This window comes from Lactuca saligna, chromosome 2 (assembly GCF_052625555.1).
Source record: "Lactuca saligna cultivar CGN05327 chromosome 2, ASM5262555v1, whole genome shotgun sequence".
In the NCBI taxonomy this organism is placed as follows: Eukaryota; Viridiplantae; Streptophyta; class Magnoliopsida; order Asterales; family Asteraceae; genus Lactuca; species Lactuca saligna.
In genome coordinates this window covers 10,154,434-10,163,479 of record NC_136418.1, presented here as the reverse complement: position 1 = coordinate 10,163,479, position 9,046 = coordinate 10,154,434, and positions in this window count along the sequence as shown.

The window sequence follows — 9,046 nt, the reverse complement described above, 5'->3', positions numbered from 1 at the left end:
TCATTTATTAGGTTCATGTAAAGAATATTGATTAGAGATATTCATCTTTTGTGCTAAGAGGAGGCTAGTTCGAGTTTCGGGTGCGAGGGTATTTACTTGCTGCTTGTCAGGTGAGTCTTCTCACTATACTTTACCTACATGGTAATTAGAGTTATGTGATAGAGTATCTTGTATGATATTTATGTGATGTGATGCACTACATTATTTCTATGTGATTTATGTTGTGTATGTGTTCCAAAGCTATAGGGTTAGGACCGGAAGGTGTACAGAGTTAGGGCCAGAGGGTCGACAGAGTTAGGACAAGAGGGTCCACAGAGTTAGGGCCAGTGGGCCCATAGAGTTATAGCCTCGAGTGGCTAATATGTGTTATATGTGGTATTTGGGGAACTCACTAAGCTTCGTGCTTACCGTGTTATGTGTTATGTGTTTCAGGTTCTCATTATTGCAGGACGGCACCGGTTTATTGTACACACCAAAGAAAGAGTTACGAGGATTCTTGATTATTAATTACTAAAACATGGAGTTATGTTTTTTGAATTGAACAAATGAGATTTTAATTAAATGTGCCATGAGGATTTATATGATTTAAAATGAAAAATTTCTTTTGAAAAATTTACATTGTTACAGGTGCCTTAGACCTACCTCTACTGGAAGGTAACTTGCCTCACACTGCTGAAGTCCCGCGGACAAAACCCTAGCTGCTAGATGACAGATTCCCGAATTTTCAACAACAAAACAACACCGAATTATTAATTGGGTTCCAACACATAACCATAAGTCAATGCTTGGGGTGAAAGACTACTTTACCCCCATCTTGGCTTGATTCAAACTCAAGGCCTAATCCAAAGGCCTAAAAGTCAAACTATGAACCAAAGCCCAACAGATGGCTCAACTTTCCAAATTGAGCCCAAACATTTACATGGTTTTACCTAAGGCCCAACCATTTATTCCAGTCCAAACATTTTGCATTCTAATGGTCCAATATCTCATAATCATCAAGGCCCAACTATAGCCTAATTTTTCAAATTGGGTCTAAACCCCTCACATGGGCCTTACCCTAAAGCCCATTCAAATATTCTAGTCCATATGCTTGTTCTCGGATGGCCCATTAATAGCCCAATCACCAAAGCCCAATAGAAGGGCCCAACTCAAGGCCCAAGCAAAATTAGGGTTTTCTCATAAAATGACGATTAGGGTTAAGTGTTTCTTACTTAACCCATTAAAGACTTAATCCATTAAGTCTATCACTCTACTAAATAAATCATACGGTGTGATCGGGTGTAATTCGTAATTCAATTCTAATTGCCCAAACACATGTCTCGATAAGTCTAAACCAACAAATCCAAAATTAAGGTTTTCTAAACCCTAATTAGGGGTTCCAACCCAATCACAAACCAATTAGTCCAATGGTTAGATTTTTAGGTTAATTAATGTTTCATTATGTCAACTAGGGTTTCCTTTGGTCAATTAGGGTTTCATTAGGTCAAGTACCACCCACTGCCACCTCGGGTGGTGCTGGTTGACGGCGACACCCGGCGGTAGCCACCACCTCATGGTGGTGACTATGGTTCTAGTCCAATCATGTCTAAGCATCCCAGAAACAATCTAAACACATGCAAAGCACACCGCCACCCAACACGGCAGCTAGTGGCGGCTGATGACGGCAGCCACCACCCTATGGTGGTGGTTAAGAATTTCCTTGATTATCCTAGTCGCTAATTACAATTATACAACACAATATCACAAAATAAAAAAACACACACACACAATAAGATACACACACAGCCACCCTTTTGGTGGCCAGTGGTGGTACAAGGTGGCAGCCACCACTTCACGGTGGTGGTGGTGGCTTTTCTCATGAACTCCGGCCTAACAACCACCTCTACGGCATGCTCTCTAGTGGTGGAAGCACCCCCACATGTTTGCTCGGAAAATAAACCCAGCCACCCACCTGGTGGCGCATTGCGACGACAACAGTAACACTAGTGGTAACAACGGTGTCTAATAGTGGTAGTGGCTTGCCCTTTTTACTCCCGACGTCCCACCGTTGGTCTTCATCCTCAACCAGAACAGAAACGACAACAACTTTTTCTTCAATGGAAACGGGAAGCGGCGGCGCCAACAGAGCTGACATGTAACGCTGACGAAGCGATGACGAACAGAAGAAGGATGGAGGCATCGACTGACGGTAAAACAACCGCATGGTGGCGGTAGCAATGACGAGACCTGATCAACAACACATTCGACCGGTCTCGGTGGTTCATTCGGCTGCCATGACGTCCGACAACGGTGATAACATTCTGATGGCGAAGAGGCGGGTGGTATGGTGGCAACGACTGGAGGATGGGAGTGGTGAGGGCGGTGGTTGGTGTTTTGCATTAGGGTTAGGGTTACCCGGAGGGTGACGGGTTTATATACCAGGTCCCCATCAAAATTCACTCCATAATGACAACATTGGTCCCTCCATTCTAAAATAATTTCAACTTAGCTCCAATACTTACACATTATACCCCTGCTCCCATAATTCCTTTCATAATAAGTCCAACAGTTACCAAACATCCCCTCCTCTACAAATGACTTTCAATTGAAGTCCATATATTACCATTCTGCCCCTTAGCCTTGACAATCTCTTCAAATTAAGTCCTAATACTTTACCAAGCAGCCCCGACCTTCATAAATAGTGACAAAACCAATCCATAATTTACACTGTCACACCCCCGAACCAGACGGCGGAAACGTCTGAGGGCTCTTGTGACTTAAATCGAATACCATCACATTGAATATACATGAATCATAACATAATTCATCACCATGCATTGAAATATTACAACTGATATTGTTTACATCCAATACATTGTTTTAGACATTACAATTTCATAACATAAACTATCTGATAGATAATCTAAGCAAAACACCATGACATTACTTGGTACTTATTCTTCGGCTTACCTGTTACCTAAGAATACAAGTTATTTTGAAAAAATACGTCAACATATGAAATGTTGGTGAGTTCATAAGTAATGTTGTGGTAAAATGATTTGGTGTAGTTTATAAACCTAGAAAATCCGATATTTTCTGAAATGATCATTATTTATAAAAAGTGTGAAGATCCGTGAATATATGCTTGTTGATTTTCAAAACATGCATAATTGTTGAACTTTTGTATAAATTACACAAGTGAAAATGTTGAACTTCCCAGGAAAACCCAATGTTTTCCCAACACATAAAATACAGTGACTTGTCTATTGTTATACCAATACGTCGAATGATTTTGATTACGCGAGTGACAATGGATTAATTAGGGTTGTGAGTTGTTATAATCACGCATTAAAGAAAATGACTAGTTTATAACTACAGTTTACGAACGATCCTTAAAGGCGTCAGCCGTTACTACTCACTTAATCCACCCACCATGATTACTCTTGTTTATCGTCCTGAATCTGTTTACTTTGATTTCTCATAAGCCCAACAACCGAGGAGATAGGAGAGTACGAAGCCCCTTTATTTCCATGAGTTATTCAAGGCTATCGGGAATGCGAAAGATACTTGGCCCCACTCGCATTTGACTTCTCGACCTCACTAGCAGTACTAATGGGCCACTAGGACCCAATAGCACATTAGAGCTATTGAAAGTCCTTTTACGTGGAATTGGGTCATAAAAGGCCCAATATCACGTAAGCATATTCCCTTTAGGCCCAAAGATCATGTTAATGGGCTAGCAATGCCCAACAAGCATGATTTGAAACTTTTAAGCCCAAAGTTTGTAAGTTAGTTCATCATAGTTATCGCGTGTTTATTGAAATGCTTTGGTTTATCGATTTTGTTTTGTTATTGATTCGAGACCGAATCAATTCGTTTTGTGACGAAATTTGTTGTTGAGAGTGTATTTGTTTTTCCGTTTTGTTGGTAGTCGTGGATCTTGTATTTTGTATTAATGACTTAATTTTGTTTGAAAATGGAGTTTGGTCCTTTTCATTACCCTCCTTTTATAAAAATAACACTTTTGGTCCTTTTATATAAAAGAATTTCATTTTTAGTCCTTAAAACACTTTTCTGAACACTTTTGTATAATTTATTTGATGAATACACGATTTTAACCCAAAGTATACTTAGTTGATAGCTTCAGCCCCTCTAGAATAGTGATTCTCGGTTAAGGACCCATTTTCACAACTTTTACAGTTTTGGCCCAAAATCTAAAAAGTTTGCATTTTTGGTCCTTTTTGATAATGAAGAGCATTTTTGACCCTTATAAACATTTTGTTATGCTAATTACCCCCTGTTTTATAGAAAGTTACATTTCCATCCCCTCAAACTTGTAAATTTCGCATTTTGAGGCTTATTGGGCCGAGAAGCTCATAATTAGCCCATTAGGTTAAAAATTTACATTTTAAGTCCCTTGAAATTTCTAATATTCAGAAAAATATTTATAGAAACTGTTTTGACCCCTTTTAACCTTCAAGAAACCGTGACTTGTTGATTTTTACCCCAAGTTTGTATTTTTGACAATTTAAGCCCAAAAATGGGTTTTATGTTAAAGTATGTTCATCATAACCTTATAAACTATTTTTCTTGACTTGTTTAGTGTAAAATAGCTTAAGTTATGTTTATTTCCTTTCTCATGTCTTAGATCTCGGATTTACCCCCTTTTTGGTAACATATTCATCACAAATCACATGAAATCACACACATACATGCATCAAATCACACATAGCATACATATACACATAGATCTACACATTTTCTTGTATTCTCCCCCATAAAACTCATAAAAACCGAAAAGAAAGGGGTATGAAGCTCACCTTGAGATGTGGTTTCGGTTTTGAAGAAGATTTGGAGAAGTTTGGTGCTATTTTCGGCCCTAGCAAGTTTCTTGGATGAATCTCGAACTTAGTGGTTTCTAAGATGCAAGATCATGAACTTGAATGGATTAAGAGATGATTTTTGATGAAAAGAAGTAGTTAGATTATGGATCTAAGCAATATCTTACGTTAGATGATAAATTTTTGTGGAGAATTTCCTTGAAAGCCTTCTAGATCTCGAAAGTATGGAGAGGAGTGGAGAGAGTTTTCTTGAAAGGATTTTTGAGTGAAGTGTGTGTATGTGGGTTTTGATTCGGCTGAGAGCAATAAAGAGAGGAGAGAAGAGAGAGTGAGTGATTGCATGGTGCATGGAAGTATGAGTCATTTTGCGTGGAAATCCTTTGAACAATTGTGAGGTGGCATGCAAGAGTCAACTCCTCTTCTAGGGTTGGGCTTGGGCCGAGAATGGAGAAGGAAGAAAGAATATTTGGGACTTAAATGATTAAGTCTATTTTATGGTTATGTTGAGTGATTTTTGGCCCAAATAAATATAAATATGATTTTTATGACCTATTAGGGCTAAATTAGGTTAGTTATGGCCCAATAAGGTCCATTTAAATATTTTATTTCATTCTAGGCCCAATATGGCCCAAAATATTAAAATAAATGAAAGTGGGTCCAATTAGAGCCCATTCAAGAGTTCTAAGCCCAAAATAGTCCAATTGGAAGCTTATTGGTCCATTGGGTCCAATAAGGAAATCCTAGTACAAAATGGACTTAAACAAGGATTTCTAGGGTTTCTAATTATTTGTTGACTATTTGCAGTGCTTGTATGAAGTGGTTGATTGAAATTTGGTTGTTATTGAATAAGAATCTTACATGTTTTCACATTGTTGGTTCACATTTGTTATCATTGTTCAATGTTTACAAGGCATCAAAATTCCTAATTGTGACATCATCCCCTCGTTAGAGGGAATTTCGTCCCGAAATTCTTTTGAAAGCCAGATTTGAGAATGTTGGAATAGATGAGGATACTTTTGCTTCATTTGATCTTCGCGTACCCATGTGAATTCTGGCCCACGCTTTGCGTTCCACAGTACCTTCACAATCGGAATGCGACTTTGCTTAGTACGCTTCACCTTCCTGTCTAGGATTTCGACTGGTTCTTCCACGAACAGGAGATTCTCCTTGATCTGAATTTCATCAAGGGGAATGACGAGTGTTTCATCGGATAAACACTTCTTTAGGTTGGAAATATGGAACACGGGGTGTACGCTGCTGAGCTCAGCGGGTAGCTGCAGTTTGTACGCTACTGGACCAATTCAGGCAAGGGTCTCGAAAGGTCCAATGTATCATGGATTCAATTTTCCCCGTTTTCCAAAATGAATAACCCCTTTCTAGGGAGAAACTTGTAACAACACTCGATCCCCGACCTGAAACTCTAAGGGCTTTCGTCGTTTATCAACATAGCTCTTTTGTCGGTCGCGAGATGCTTGTAGTCGAGCTCTGATTTGAACTATCTTTTCTGTGGTTTCACGTATGATCTCCGTTCCCATTAACGTCTTGTCTGATGCTAGTTCCCTTGCTAGCTGGGTTTCGCCCACCTCAGCCCAACACGACGGTGATCTACACTTACGTCCATATAGTGCCTTGAAAGGAGCAACTTTGATGCTCGAATGGTAACTGTTGTTGTATGAGAATTCAACTAAGGGAAATTGGGTATCCCAGGACTTCCCAAAGTCTATCACACATGCGCGAAGCATGTCTTCAAGCGTCTGAATGGTTCGTTCACTTTGACCATCCGTTTGTGGGTGATAAGCAGTGCTCATGTCCAGATGGGTTCCCAGTGCTTCCCGAAGGGATTGCCAAAACGTGAAGTGAATCTACTATCTCTATATGAGATGATAGATAGTGGCACTCCGTGAAGTCTCACGATTTCTCGAATGTATATTCTTGTCAATCTCTCCATTTTGTAGGATTCTTTTATTGGTAGGAAATGAGCGGATTTCGTCAGTCTGTCAACTATTACCCATATAGTGTCCAATCCATCTAACATCTTGGGCAGCTTGGTCACAAAATCTATAGTAATCCTTTCCTATTTCCACTCGGGAATTACTGGTTGTTGTAATAACCCCGAGGGCTTCTGGTATTCAACCTTTACTTTGACGCAAGTAAGGCATTTGTTAACATAGGTGACAATCTATGCCTTCATGTTAGGCCACCAATAATGTTGTTTAATATCCAAGTACATTTTGTGCGAACCCGGATGGATGGAGTATCGCATCTTGTGAGCTTCATGCATGACTACTTCCCTAAATCCCCCAAGTTTAGGGACCCAAATACGGTTCATGAAATAATATACTCCGCCTTCTTTCATCTCGAGATTCTTCTCCATCCCGTGTAACGCTTTGCTTGTTTTGTTTTCGGCCTTCATGGAATCTGACTGGGCTGCCCTGATCTGAGTGGTTAGGTGAGATTGAATGGTTATTGAGAGAGTTTTCACACGAAGATTAGAGTACTCTTTCTGGCTCAAGGCATCAAATACCACATTAGCCTTGCCTGGGTGGTACTTGATTTCACACTCATAATCGTTTAATAGTTCAACCCATCTTCATTGCCTCATATTCAGCTCTTTTTGATTCAAGATGTGCTGGAGACTCTTGTGGTCCGTGAAGATGGTGCACTTCGTACCATAAAGGTAATGCCTCCAAATCTTCAGGGCGAAGACCACTGCTCCCAATTCCAGATCGTGGGTTGTATAATTCACTTCGTGTGTCTTGAGTTGCTGGGACGCGTAAGCTATCACCTTTCCACGCTGCACGAGAACGCAACCTAAACCCTGATTTGACGCGTCACAGTAGACTATGAAATCTTCCGTTCCCTCTGGTAGTGATAGTACCGGGGCACTGCAGAGTGCTCGCTTAAGAGTTCGGAATGCAAATTCTTGTTTGTCCGTCCATTTGAATGGTAGGCCCTTTTGTGTAAGCGAGGTAAGTAGCTTGGCGATCTTAGAGAAGTTTTGAATGAATCTCCTGTAGTAACTTGCTAGACCTAAGAATTGGCAAATTTCTGTGGGTGTTGTCGGGACTGCCCATCCTTTGATGTCTTTGACCTTAGAAGGATCCACATGTATTCCTTCCTGACTAACAACATGACCCAAAAAGTTCACGCTACCGAGCCAGAACTCATACTTGGAGAGTTTTGCATATAGCTTCTCAGTTCGTAGGGTTTCCAGGATTTGTCGGAGATGTTGGCCATGCTCTTCTTCACTTCAAGAATAAACTAGAATTTCGTCAATGAATACAATAACAAAGTTGTTGAGGAATGGTCGGCATATTCGATTCATTAGGTCCATGAATGCGGTAGGGGCATTCATTAGACTGAAGGGCATTACGACAAATTCATAATGTCCGTAATGAGTTCGAAAAGCGGTTTTGGGAATATACTCTTCCCTGACCTTGAGTTGATGGTACCCAGATCGTAGATCTATCTTAGAGAAGTAACTAGCTCCTTGGAGTTTGTCAAATAGATCATCGATTCGTGGGAGTGGATATCGATTTTTGACAGTGAGCTTATTCAGTTCTCTGTAATCAATGCACATCCTAAAAGATCCGTCCTTCTTCTTGACAAAGAGGATTGGAGCTCCCCATGGTGAGAAGTTGCGTCGGATGAATCCTTTGCCCAGGAGTTCACTGAGGTGGCTGGACAGTTCCTGCATCTCAGTAGGAGCCAATCGGTAAGGCGATTTAGCGATGGGAGTAGCTCCTGGAACAAGATCAATTCGGAATTCAACTTGTCTTTCTGGGGGTACTCCAGGAAGATCTTCAGGAAATATGCCTGGGAATTAACGTGCTACAGGAATGTCTTGAATGTTAACCTCTTCCTTGGTTGTATCCACTATGTGCACCAGGAACGTCAAATCGTTCTTTCGCAGATGCTTCTGTGCCTGGAAGCACGAGATGAGATGAAGGTTTGTGCTAGGTTTGTCTCCGTAAATAACTAGGGTTTCATGATTTGGAAGGTGAAGGCGAATGGCCTTCTCGTGACACATAATTTCAGCATGGTGGGGGCTTAACCAGTCCATGCCAATAATCACATCAAAACTCCTAATGGAAACAGGCATTAAGTTTATTTGAAAGACGTGTTGATTTAGAGCTAGGGTACATCCGATATAGATTTCCCCAGTTGTATCTGTTTTCCCATTGACCATATCCACCGTAAAGGTTTCATTGAGATTCTGGGGTTGT